This window comes from Sciurus carolinensis, chromosome 11 (genome assembly GCF_902686445.1).
Source record: "Sciurus carolinensis chromosome 11, mSciCar1.2, whole genome shotgun sequence".
NCBI classification, from domain to species: domain Eukaryota; kingdom Metazoa; phylum Chordata; class Mammalia; order Rodentia; family Sciuridae; genus Sciurus; species Sciurus carolinensis.
In genome coordinates, this window is record NC_062223.1 from 85,094,603 (window position 1) to 85,109,135 (window position 14,533).

Below are 14,533 nucleotides of genomic sequence, written 5' to 3' on the forward strand. Positions count from 1 at the left end.
ACCCAAACTGAATGAGGAGGTCAAACATGATTTAAACAGAACAATTTCAAGTAATGAAATAGAAGATGCCATCAAAAGCCTACCAATTAATAAAAGCCCAGGATCAGACAGATTCTCAGCCAAGCTCTACCAAACCTTCAAAGAAGAATTAACTCCAAAACTCCACAAATTATTCCATGAAACAGAAAAGGAGGGAACCCTTCCAAACTCATTCTATGAGGCTAATATTACCCTGATACCAAAACCAGACAAACACACATCAAGGAAAGAAAACTTCAGACCAATATCCCTCACAAACATTAATGCAAAAATTCTCAATTAAATTTGGAAAAATCACATACAAAAACATATTAAGATAGTGCACTGAGATCAAGTGGGGTTCATCCCAGGGATGTAGGGTTGGTTCAACATATAGAAATCAATAAACATAATTCATCATATCAACAGACTTAAAAACAAGAATCATATGATCATCTCAATAGATGCAGAAAAAGCATTTGGCAAAATACAGCAATCCTTCATGTTCAAAACACTAGAAAAACTAAGGATAGTAGGAACATACCTCAACATCATAAAAGCCATATATGCTAAACCCAAGGCCAACATAATTTTAAAAAGAGAAAAATTTAAAGCATTCCCTCTAAAAACTGGAATAAGACAAGGATGCCCTCTTTCACCACTTTTATTCAACAACATTGTCCTTGAAACTCTAGCTAGAGCAATTAGAAGAAAGAAATTAAAGGTATACAAATAGTAAAGAAGAATTCAAACTATCACTATTTGCCAATGACATGATTCTATATTTAGAAGATCAAAAAACTTCTAGAATTAATAAATGAATTCAGCAAAGTAGTAGGATATAAAATCAATACCCATAAATCAAATGCATTCCTATACATCAGTCTTGAATCTACTGAAAGAGAAATTAAGAAAACTACCCCATTCACAGTAGCCGCAAAAAAATAAATAAATATTTGGGAATCGATCTAGCAAAAGAGGTGAAAGACCTATACAATGAAAATACAAAACACTAAGGAAAGAAATTGAAGAAGACCTTAGAAGATGGAAAGACCTCCCATGCTCCTGGATAGGCAGAATTAATATTGTCCAAATGGCCATGCTACCAAAAGTGTTATACAGATTTAATGCAATTTCTACTAAAATTCCAATGACGTTCTTCATAGAACTAGAAAAAGCAATCATGAAATTCATTTGGAAAAATAAGAGGCCCAGAATACCTGAAGCAATCCTTAGCACGAAAAGTGAAGCAGGAAGCACCATAACACCAGACCTCAAACTATACTACACAGCTTTAGTAATAAAAACAGCATGGTATTGGCACCAAAACAGACATGTAGACCAATGGTACAGAATAAAAGACACAGAAACAAACCCACATAAATACAATTATTTCATACTAGACAAAGGTGCCAAAAGCATACAATGGAGAAAAGATAGCCTATTCAACAAATGGAGCTTGGAAAAATGGAAAGCCACATGTAACAAAATTAAATTAAACCTTTATCTCTGACCCTGCATGAAACTCAACTCAAAGAGGATCAAAGGCATAGGCACTAGAACAGAAACTCTGCAACCACTAGAAGAAATAGTAGACCCAAATCTTCACCATGTTGGCCTAAGATTTAACTTCCTTAATAAGACCCCTAAAGAACAAGAAGTTAAATCAAGAATCAATAAATGAGATGGACTCAAACTAAAAGACTTCTCAGCAACAATCAATAATGTGAAGAGAAAGGCTATAGATAGGGAGAAAATCTTTACCACACGCATAAGCATATAAGATTAATAAAGCATTAATCTCTAGGATATATAAAGAACTCAAAAAACTTAACACCAGTAAAATAAATAACCCAATCAATAAATGGGTTAAGGAACTGAACAGATACTTCACAGAAGACGTAAAATCAATCAACAAATATATGAAAAAATGTTCAACATCTCTAGCAATTAAAGAAATGCAAATCAAAACTAAAATTTCATCTCACTCTAATCAGAATGGCAATTATCAAGAATACAAGCAACAATAAATGTTGAGGATGTGGGGGAAAAGGGACACTCATACATTGCTGGCGGGAATGCAAACTGGTGCGACCTTACGGAAAGCAGGATGGATTCCTCAGAAAACTTGGAATGGAACCACCATTTGACCCAGCTATCCCACTCCTCGGTTTATACCCAAAGGACTTAAAATCATCATATTACTGTGATGCAGCCACATCAATGTTTATAGCAGCTCAATTCATGATAGCTAAACTATGGCTACAACCTAGGTGTCCTTCAACAAATGAATGGATAAAGAAAATGTGAGATATATATATATGTATACATATATATACACACTACACACACACACACACACGTACCATGGAATATTTCTCAGCTTTAAAGAAGAATGAAATTATGGCATTTGCTGGTAAATGGATGGAGTTGGAGAAATTATGCTAAGCAAAATAAGTCAAACACAAAAAAACAAAGCCCAAATGTTTTCTCTGATATAGGGATGCTAATTCACAATGGAGGGTGGGAGTGCTAGGGAAGAATAATTATTTTAGATTAGCTAGAGGGGAGTGAAGGGATATAGGGGTAGGAAGAACAGAAGATAAGAGTGAAACAGACATTATTACCTCATGTACATATTATTACTGCATGACTGATGTGATCCTACAATACGTATCATCAGAAAAATGAGAAATTTACTGCATTTATGTATGATTTATCAAAATGCATAAATGCATTCTACTGTCATGTATAACTAATTAGAAAAAATAAAAAATTAAAATACAAAAAAAAGAACAAATGTAATCCTAGTTACTGTCTCTAGAGCTGCTATTAAAGTGCAAGAAGTCCTGAGGCCAGCACTTACATCCGAGCTCTCTACCCTCTAGGCAATGAAGCTGGGAGCATACTGGAGGAGAAAAAGTCAGGTGGTACTTAAAAACCTACAATGAATGTGTGTCCTTCAGGACACCAGGCTGAAAGTGGAAAACCTGGAATTTGTCTCTACCCTTGGACCATTTCTCTGTATTCTGACCCTTCAGCTGGCCACCTAAAAATGTCTTTCTGAGCTCCCATTTCTAATTTTTAAATTTACTATTATTTTGGAATAGATATTATATTGTTAATACACTGATATGGTGCTGGGGTTGTGGCTCAGTGGTAGAGTACTTGCCTATGTGTAAGGCAATAGGTTTGATTGTCAGCACCGCATAAAAATATAAATAAAATAAAGATACTGGGCCCATCTACACTATATATATATGACTACACTGATATGGTTAAAAAAATTTATGTGACACATTACTAGGATGGTTATAATCATAAAAGTAACAGATAATAACAAGTGTTGTCAAGGAGGTGAAGAAATTTGGAACTCTTCCATATTGCTGGTGGGAATGTAAATGGAATAGCTGCTTTGTAGGTGGACAGAATACTTTCATTTTTATGTGATGCTGAGGATCAAACCCAGAGCCTCACGCATGATAGGCAAGCGCACTACCACTCAACCACAACCCCACCCTGGAATAGCTGCTTTGTAAAACAATTTGGCAATGTCTCAAAAGGTCAGAGTTACCAGTTGATCCAGTAAGTCCACCCAATAATTAATTATATGTCCACTAAGAAATGTGTATAAAACATTTACAGCAACATTGTTCCTAACAGTAGAAAAGTAGGAATAATCCAAACGTCCACCAAATGCTAAAAGGGCACATAAAATATGGCATGTCTATGCAATGGAATATTATTTGGTAATAAAAGGTTAGGGAGCACTGATACATACTATGTCATGTATGAACTTTGAAAACATTATGCTAAATGAAAGAAATTTACAGAAGACCATACATGGCATTATTCAAGTCATATGAAATATACAGAATAGGCAAATTTACAGAGATAGGAAGTAAATTACTGATTACCTTGGGCTGGAAGGGTGGGAGTGAGGAAAATGCCCACTGATGATAGTGGGTCAAAGTTTCTTTTGGTGATGAAGAAAATGTTCTAAAGTTGATTGTGGCGAAGATTGCACAACTCCATGAACACATTAAAAGGCATTAAATTGCATACTTTCAATGGGTGACTTGTGTGGTATATGTGAATTATATCTCAAGATTATTTAAAAACCAACACTACATAAAATAAAATTTCTCATTTCTGTACACACATATACATATACACATACACTATCCACCTCTTCCACTCTGTGATGGAAACCAATTTTTATATCTTTCCATGGTTTCTTTGTGCAAATTCAAATATATTTATCTATCCTCCACTTCTTTCACAAAGTGTGCACTGTTCTGCACTTCCTTCTTTCACTTAATATATCCTTGGAGACTGCATTCCATATCAGCACCTAGAGAACACCCTGATTCTTTTTTATAGTTTCAGAGCTTTCCCTTATGTAAACATATCCACTTAGTTGACTAGTCCCCTACAGTTGCACACTTAGGGTTGTTTGCAATCATTCCTATTAGCAACAATGATGCAATGATTGTGCTTTCTTTTAACTTCCTTTCAGCAGGTGGCATTCTGTTCACGGACACCAGGAGGCAGTGTGGAGTAGAAGGAACCACTTCACAGAGTCAGAACTGGGTTTGCAACTGGTCTCCTCTGCTAACTAGTCATGTAACCCCTCACATAGCTAGTTATTTGTGCTTTCTGGGACTTAAGTTTCCTCATTTGTATGGGTAAAATATCTTCATTTTATCAGAAAGCTTTAAGATAGGCTTCCCTAGCTAAATTTGAGAGAATCTAAATATCAAAAAAAGTAAGGGGCCTGGGGATATAGCTCAGTTGGTAGAGTGCTTGCCTCACAAGCACAAGGTCCTGGGTTCAATCCCCAGCACCGTGAAGAAAAAAAATAAAATAAAATAAAATAAGGGGTGGGATTATGTAACACATTTAATTATAAAGAATACATGAGTCCAAGTGACAGTTTTTTAAATTGTGGGGAATGGGGAGGGTAAAGTGTGGTGGCACATACTTGTAGTCCTGGCAACTCACAAGGCTGAGGCAGGATTGCAAGTATGAAGCCAGCCTCAGCAACTTAGCAAGACACTCTCACAAAATTAAAAAGAAAAAAGTCTGGGGATGTAGTTCATTGGTAAAGGAACCTGGGTTCAATCCCCAGTATGGGACGGGGAGGGGTTGGGGAAAGAGCTCAATGATCAGATTATAAATACAGAATAAAAAATTAGAAAATTTTTCTCTTATAAATACCAATTGACCTAAGCTAGGATTATTAATAGATATTACAATCATTGAATGAAAGTTTTGAGGAATAGTCCATTCAAATAACCTCAAGATATCACCTAACAGGTAATTTTATTAATTACAAAGGGAAAAGGGTGCCTTTTCAATAGCAATATAGCCAAAATTCCTCAACCAAATGCTCAAACCTCATATCACCAGTGGTGTTACAAACTAACATCATGTGTCACCTATCAATTCTAGGGGAATTGTTACCACAAGTGGTTAATCTGAGTCTGATAATGAAGAAAACAACTGGACAATTTCAATTTCTGTCCACAAAACAACAAACTTATTTTTATCAACTTTTAGCTATATTATTATTATTATTATTATTATTATTATTATTATTATTATATGTGTGTACTGCTGGGGATTGAACCCAGGATTTGATGCATGTGAGGAAAGTACTCTACCAACTGAGTTGTATCCCCAGTCCATCTTCTGTATTTCATATATTTCTGCTCCTATTCTTATTTTTTCCTTCCTAATTTGAAAATAATTTGTTAATCTAGCTTCTTTCTGATACAAGTACTTTAAGTTATAAATGTTCACCTGAGTACTGCTTATCCCAGAGATTCTGATATTTTAAACTTTTATTATCACTTAGTTCAAAGCACTTTTTATTTACTTTTCTTGTACTTTCTTCCTTGACCTATGAGATATTTATAAGTGTGCCATTTAATTTTGAAGCAATTGGCATGTGGAAGTGGGCTTCTATATATCTTAAGGTGACTGATTTCTAATGGAATAAATCATGCAGGAAACACAGTCTACATGATTTCAAATTAAAAAAAAATAAATGGAAATGGTTTTTATATTGACTGTATTGGTTACATGTGTCAAAACTGATCAACTTGCATACTTCAAATATGTACATTTTACTGTACTTCCATTTTACCTCAAATAAAGCTATGGAAAAAAAAAACTTTAGGTGTTCAAAATTTTCAAGATCATAAGACAAAAAAAAAAAAAAACAAAAAACGAGGTAGAGGTCTGGAGTTGTAGCTCAGTGGTAGAGTGCCTGCCTAGCATGTGTGAGGCATTAGGTTCGATCCTCAGCACCACACAAAAATAAAAAAAGGCATTCTGTCCATCTACAACTACAAAAATAACAGAAAAAAAGCAGAGGTACTATGCTATAGTAAAGAAAACTAAAGATCATAACCTGTTTTATTTTTAAAACTTGTAAAGATTATAAAGGATATTAGGGGGAAATCTGAAAAATATTGTTTCAATGTAACGATGTATAGTTACATGGAAGAAATTCCTTATTCTTAGGGGATATAGGATGAAGTGCTCAGAGATAAAGTGTGGGGATGTCTGCAACTTATTTCCAAGTGCTTTATTAAAAAAAAAAAGTTTGTGTGTATTGATGTGCAGAAAGAGAAAGCAAATGAATTTAGAAAAAAATGCAGGGGTGTTCACTGTACTACTTTTGCAATTTTTCTATAGGTTTAAAAGTTTTCCAAAATAAGTTGGGGGAAAAAATCAAATAAAATGTGTAAGCTATATCACATAGTCGATGCTATAGCAGTGCAGGTAATACTTCAGTTAACTCAGCAAGTCAAAAGAAAACTCCCTTGGTACCTGAGATAACATGGAAACAGACCCCCAGTCAGTCCTGACTTCATGAAGCTTATAGTTTCAGTCAGAAGGCAAAGCAAAAACAGGAAACAGTTAGAGAAGCAGAATAGTTTTGGGTTCCAGAAAATTTACCTAGGGTCTGCATCTGCATTTACTTCTTTATTTATTTACTGCTAGGTAACTTCAAAACAAACCCAAGTTATTTAGCCTCAGAACTGTTTTGTAATTTGCATGTAAAAACACAGCTCAGATCTACAGCCTACCGTTGAGAGAATGAGACAGCAAACACAATATACCTCCATAGAGCATCTTTTAGTGAAGACCCTCAAGGCCTTGCATTTAGCTTATTATTAATGACTCATGAGCCTCAAAATTTCTTCCCCAGGTCCTCTATTAGGGCAGAGTGAGTAGCTGATAGCCACTCCTAAGCTCACACCTAATGTTCCAGGAAAACAAATGCCAAAATATCTGCCTTATTATTGCTTCTACTAAAATTCACAAAGATGAAAATTCAGCCTTTAACCGCCTATCAGTTTTTAAATGGAGCTTAAATTCCCCCTTTCCATTGTGGCTATGTGACTGAATTGTAGAGGAAGTAAGCAGAGCAGGTTATTTTCATCTCAGGTTTGAAGATGTCCTCATTTTAGTGAAGTTAACCATAACTGAAAAATAAAATTTTTCTTCAAATTTTTCTGGGGAAACCCCTTGACTGCTTCATTGTTTCAGTTTACTTTTTAAACAACAGGCTAAGTTGTAGGCAAGGATGATGAATTCAATTTCTCTCTCCAGATTTCTAACTTATTTACACATCAACCTTTATTACATCCTCACAAAAGTCAACAAAAACTCTGTGATTCCATTTTAGGTCATTCTGTCTACCCTTCACAAGTTTCTTCCCTTAGAGAGTACAGCCAAAGTGACTTATAGACTGGCAAAGGTATAAAGAAACAGAACTCCCAAACATTGCTAATAAGAATTTACATCAGGGGCAATTTAAGGGAAACTTTGTGCCCTTTGACTCAGCATTGATGCCTCTAGAAAAGTATCCCAAGGAAATACTTCTACAAGTTCATAACAAAATGATGTTCACTCAAAGATTCACTGTGGCACAATTTCCTACAGTTGTTAAACAGCTAAATTATAGTAATACCTGGGGCAAATGCCCAAAGCACATCAGGCAAAAGAGAACAAGTAAAATGATACATATTACAATATTATTGGCCTAAGTATAGGGGAAATGATACATCAAAACCTGACAGTTGATTATCTTTGGTGTACAATTAAAGAGCACTTTCCCAACACAGTTCCTTGTATATTTCTGCAATAAATTTTAATTAATCTTGTGTTATTTCTAGAATCAAAAAACAAATTTAAATATATATATAGATATAGATGTGTGACCATTCCCATCCTTTCCTCCTCATTTTGGAAATAGCTAATGTCCCACCTGCATTACTACTTCTAGTAATATCAAGGTCAAGACTGCCAGTTGTAGATGTTTGCAGTTTCAGAAGGACAAGCTTGTGTCTAGAATGGACATGAAAAGGACATACAATATCCCAACAAAAGGTGTCCTAGCTCATAGGCTGACTAAATACTTGCTAAGACCAAGAAGATCACTATCTTCTGAAGCAGCCTTAGCTGTCTTTTGCCTTTGCTCTGATGTTCCTGAAGACCATTCAGAAACACAACTGATGGACACACTAATATCCACACGACAGACTAAAGTGTGAAACTGTCATCACCTCCAGGAAACCTACCATTGTAACTGACTGCCTCATGTGCAGCTCCCATGCCCATTCCCCAGCCATCCTCAAACACCCTTTATAACAAGGTTTTCTTTTTTTTTTTTTTATTATTTTTTTAGATGTTGATAGATCTTTATTCTTTTATTTATATGTGGTGCTGAGAATCGAACCCAATGCCTCACACATGCTAGGCAAGCGCTCTACCCTGAGCCACAACTCCAGCCCCTAATAAGGTTTTCTTAAGAGTTTAGGATCCAATGAAGTTTTACCTGTTGCACTTAGTTGTCTTACTTTAATGTCAATCAGTCCCCCATATCTTTTTTGTATGTGTCTTTCATAACATTGACATTTTTTAAGATCCCAGGCCAGTTGTTTTGCAGTATGTCCCACAATCAGCATTTGTCCAATTTTTTCCTCAAGATTAGATGTAAGCTAAACATTTCCAGGAAAAATTCCACATTGATGATGTGTACTCCCCTTGCTTTACACTGTCTCATTACACTGCTATTTCTTTCCTCATTTCTCACTATGGGTTCTAAACAAGCATCACCCAATAAATAAAATGTTAAAAACCATCAATATATATGATGTCAAAAACAGTTGCCATGGGCAGCACCAGCTATACCAGGCATAGTGTCAGACATTTAAAATACATTCTCATTTAATTCTCACAATTTTACAAAAGCAATGAGGTTCAAAGAGGACAAGTAATTTGCCCAAAGACACACATATAGTGATAGAAAAATGCAGGAATGTACATGTGAATTTCAGCATATGAACACACATACACACCTATGTTAGACTAGTCTTGAGGAAGCCTACCTAGTTTTCAAGGTTTGGTGTCCTATAAGGAAGACTGAAAATAAAGTATCTGTGACCAGGTGTGGTGGCACACAACTGTAATCCCAGCAACTCAAGAGGCTGAGGCAGGAGGACTGCAAATTTGAGGCCAACCTCAGCAACTTAGCAAGGCCTTGTCTCAAAATAGTTTAAAAAAAAAAAAAAGAAAGAAAGAAAGAAAAGAAAAGAAAAAAGGGACTGGGGATAAAGCTCAGTGGTAAAGCACCTCCCTCTGTGTATAAAATAAAGCTCTATACTTGGAAATATTCTTATTTAATAATGAGTCACATTTCTACCACAGTCAAGAAAATAGGGCAATGGTTCCCTAAATTATTATTACATTGTGATGTTTTGTTTGTTTGTCTTGTTTTTTCCTACTTTGCAAGAAAACAAGAAAAAAGAAGACAAGATAGGGAATTTTTCACAAAGCTAAATACATTTTTATGAGATGAAATTGAGACGAGGCATTTTTAAGAATTTTTTTTAATTTATTTTTATTGTAAACAAATGGGATACCTGTTGTTTCTGATTGTACATGGAGTAACAGCATACCATTTGCATAATCATACATTTATATAGGGTAATGATAGAATTTCTTTACTACAAGAAAAATAACTTGTTAACAGCCCACCCAATTTTATTGTATTATGTGTGATTTTACTGTGACTTAGTGGGTTCAATCCCCAGCACTGAAGGGAAAAAAAAAAAATCTGACTTAGGAAACGATGCAATTAGAATGATTTTCGAGAAATTAACTTGAATCAAGGAAGTTAAGCCCACAAAGAAACCAGAACTGAAATATTTCTGAATTTCCCCTAAAAGTAATCCACAAAACATCTCAAAGGTTGCAAGTCCCTGGGATGGATTTGTTAAAAGCACTTTCCATTTGACATTTGCATTATTACTAATTGCCCTCTTCTCGTGTGTTGATATTTCCTGCTTTTGAATAGGTCCTTAGAGACTTAGTCGACAAACATTCACAGTTCCTAATATGTAGGAGACACTCTCTTAGGTGCTGGAACCACACTCTGGAGAGCTGTTTCTTGCCTTCATGTCTAAGGTCAAAAGCCACCTGCCAATTTTTGGACATTCCCATCCACAAGAAAGGACACCTCCTGCAGGGCTGCACTCTCCTAGCATTGCCTAATACCTCTCCATGTGTGATTATTTGTTTATGTTTGTCTTCCTCACTTCAGTGAAGTCCTCCAAAGCAAACACTATCTTATTCAATGCCATATTCCTAGCATGGGGCACAAATACCTGGGGATCAGTATAACTTAGTAGAATAAATACATTTAAAAGATAGGTGTTTCTACATACTCACTCCAACCAATCCTTTCCCCTAATCTCTTCTTAATGGTCAGGATAACTTTTTTTTTTTTAACTATTCCATGTCATTCATCTAGCTAATTAAAGCCCTCCCTAGGTTCCCATTGCCCTTAAGAAAAAGACAAAAATTTACCTGTAGCTCAGAAAACTGCCACTCTACAGCCTCTGCCCACCTCTCCAGTCTCAATTTCTCATTTTGATCTCTGTTCCCTTGCTCTTCCCTTTGTACCTTGACCATGCAGTTCCCTCTGCAAGAAACCCTCTTCACTCCATTCTAAGCACCTGCCATAGTCATCCTGAATTACTTCCACTCACTTTTCAAGTGTTTGGAAGTGTCAATCCAACAGGAAACCTTCCCTGGTTGCCCCAGACAAGAGGAAGCACCACATTATGGACTTTCCTCCTTCTATCACACATTCCCCTTTGGAAGTAACATTTATCACACCTACAATTGTTCAAGGATTGTCTCTCTTGTTAGAATATAAGCTCTATAAGAACAAGGGAAGCATTTCTTTTCACATTTCATTTCACATTTTGTTTATAAACAATGGCTGCTATGCTCAGAATAGGTTGGGACCAGATCATAGAGGGCTATCACATCAGGACAAATAAACCAAGGGGCAAGGATTATTATCCATTTGTGAATATATAAACCTAAAAGAAATGTGTAGTTACTTATGGGCAAGAGAGGTCCCAGATGACAGCTTGAATCTGCCTATCACAATAGTTGCCCTCGAAAGTACAACATTTAGACTTGCCGAGCCTCGAAGAAACACTACTATTAAGAAACACAAGTGGGCAAATAGCTCACCCCGTAGAGTGCTTGCCCAGCTTGTGCACAGGCCAGGGTTCGAATCCCCAGGCACCTTGGAGAAGAAACACAACTACCACCTTTCTCCCTACAAAAGGGCTATAAAATAACAAACTTCTTTTCTCCAAGATGAGAAGAAAAAAACAGGAAGAAATCTTTTGCCCCTCCAAGTACCTTCAAAAAACAAATGGGCAGTTTGATCCCCTGATTGCTCCTTAACAATTAACAAGGAACAGCAAGCAAGGGGAAAAAGTCTTCCCATTCCCACCACTCACTGAAGCAGGGATAAGAAAATTTAAAAATGTATTCAATAAGGCAGAAACTATTTGAAGACTATATAAAAATGTTGCTAAACCACTGGCAGTTTTTGTTTTTTGTTTCTTGGTACTGGGGACTGAACCCAGGGGCACAGTACTACTAAGCCACACCCCCAGTCCCTTTAATTTTATTTATTTATTTATTTATTTTTGAAATGGGGTCTGGCTAAATTGCCCAGGATGGTCTCAAATTTGTAATCCTCCTGCCTCAGTGTCCCAAGTTGTTGGGATTATATGTGTGTCCCACCACACCAGCACATTTGGCAGTTCTTAACAGGTGCCAACAAAAGAAAAAGTGGCAAGAGCTCAACTGCAATATTTCATTGTCCACAAGCTGCTGGGGCCAGATCATGTCTATTACAGAAACCACAAACCAGGCCAAGGGTCAGGTTCGTTGCTGCTCATCCTGCCAAGCACAGAGTGCAAGAAAAAAGAAAAGCCAAAGCCTCTTCATAAAAGGACTCAATAACTATCCACACAGTCTACATCCGCCCTGGGGTTCCTGAGGGGAAGGAGGAAAGGGGAGGGTATTCTGAGGTTGGAAAGAGACTTAGAGAAAGAGATGTGACATATTGGGAATAAAGGGGAGATCCTAAAATAGGGAAAATATGAACTGCAAATAGGGAAAAACAATTTCAAGAGATGTGGGTGGGGTAGGGTAAGAAAGGAAGGTGTAGAAGAAAAGGGTAGGTTGTCTGCAAGAGCAGAGTAAGCAACAGAGATGTAGGAAGAGGCAGACTGTTGGATCTTTTCCCTATTCCAAAAGCTGCTCATTGCATCCCAATAAATCATTCTACTACAAAGCCTATACAAAGGATTGTCTTTGCATTCAGAAACAAGCAACATTTAAGGAAGTATCACCCATCTGCAACTTTGGGGATCTAAGGGTCTGAATTAAAAATGAACAAAATTGGTTCACTGCAGCTGAAGACAGCTAGTAATGACGTTCGAAATCCCAGACTCAGCTGTGAAAGGTTTAGCATTTTAGAGTTAAGCAAATACTCTGGCATTTCTCCTTCTTTTGACATTCCAAAAGGGGGTGTGGTTGACCCCAGGTCCATTCATTTCCAGGGTTGTAAATCTCTCAGCTAAGACTGGCCCCTTCTGTTCTAGAGTCTGCCAGCTGTTTATCTCAAAGTAACATATTAACTGCACTGATCATCTCTTTACCTCCTAAAAGAAAGTCAACATCATACAAGGCAGAATGCTTTTTTCCCGTTAGTGTCAGTTTGTTTAAAAACAATCACTACCACCAAACTGAGCACACCAGTATGCTCCTTGTTTTCCCTGGCCAGAATTACTCTTCCTCGGGTACCTAACAGCAATGGCAAATGAAGGTTGATAACACTAACTTTTCCTTTCCCTAACGTGCTAAAATAAACCCAGGTTTCCCTAATGGATCCCGACTGCAAACCGTTACTTGTGAGTGGTGACTGTGCCTCGGGAAACAGCAGCTCGTTATGGTACCATTGTCAGTGGCAAGGAGCCTATTGCAATGTAATTTAAAACACTCACACAAGCACAAATCTGTCGGCTCCACTTCCAAACAATCCTGAATCCTGCAGTCGGGAGAACGGAGAACACTTTAAAATGCTGCTTCCAGCAGCCTAACAGAATCTTCCCCAGACACGTGAAATGTTTCTGACTGGCACGGAGTGCACCATTAAAGGACACTGTCACCTCAAATCAGCAGAAAAGGCGAGACAAACGGCATAGGCATACACACATAAAATAAAGCTCTACGAAACTTAAGCTGCTCAGAAGAAGCATGCACCTCTTAAAAATGAATAGTGTGTGCTCGTCCAAGCGACACAGAAATGTTCTAAAGTAGTGCGACCACATTAAATCACTGTCTCCATTTCTCCCCACGCATCACCCCTTCCCACTCAAACCTCAGCACTCGGGCTGTGACAGGACTGCAGTCCCCCACCTCTGCCCTCCTCTGATTTTCCAAGAGCACTTCCCAACAACCTTCCCAGCCCAGCCCCCTCTACCAGCCTCAAAAGGTTGAGAGGAGTTGCGACTAGGGAATTGGCAGGCATCGGTCCTCTGGCGGGTGCATGTGCTGGAGTTCTTTGCAGTGACCCAAATTTGCACAGAGCTTTTCCCTTAGCAGCGCCTGTGAGAACCGCCAATCCCCCCGCCCCCATCTTCCCAAAAGAAAAGCCTTGAGAACTAAGCGGGAGGAATAACTTGGGAGAACCATTTGAATAAATCACTTCAACTCACCTGGTTTGGGATTTTTCTCCCCACCCCAGGCATAAACAGAAATGATGTGCGAAAGAGTCACGCACGCAAGGGAAGGTACTGCGATGTCCTAAGTCCAAGGGCTAGAGTCGGTCCCTGCCCTGGAGCTGCTGCTACTCTTAGCTCAGCTGGAGCGAGCGGCAATCGCAAGCCCAGCAGCAGCCGGGGGGTGGATAGACCGTAGCACAATGAATGCAGTGGGGTTTTTGCAATGACATCATCTCTCTGTCCAAAGGGCCCCAATAGCCATGCTCCGGAGAGATGCATTCTGGGAATGGTAGTCTTCTTGCGTCCCGGCGAGACACCAAGGCTACCGCCGGAACTACAATGCCCAAAATGCGCCAAGGTGCGACGCGCCCGAGCGAGGGAGCGGAGGGAATTCGGCA

General features: G+C 37.9%; 1 protein-coding gene across 1 annotated transcript in view; it reads right to left on the minus strand.

The window, feature by feature from the left end:
- The window catches only part of Rab30 (RAB30, member RAS oncogene family), a 79,951-nt gene extending 65,626 nt beyond the window's left edge, over nucleotides 1-14,325 (minus strand). Inside the window, exon 1 of the mRNA XM_047516434.1 lies at nucleotides 14,130-14,325. The gene's annotated coding sequence lies outside the window, so the exon portion shown is untranslated. The remainder of the gene's footprint in view (nucleotides 1-14,129) is intronic.
- Between the last annotated feature and the right edge of the window lie 208 nt (nucleotides 14,326-14,533).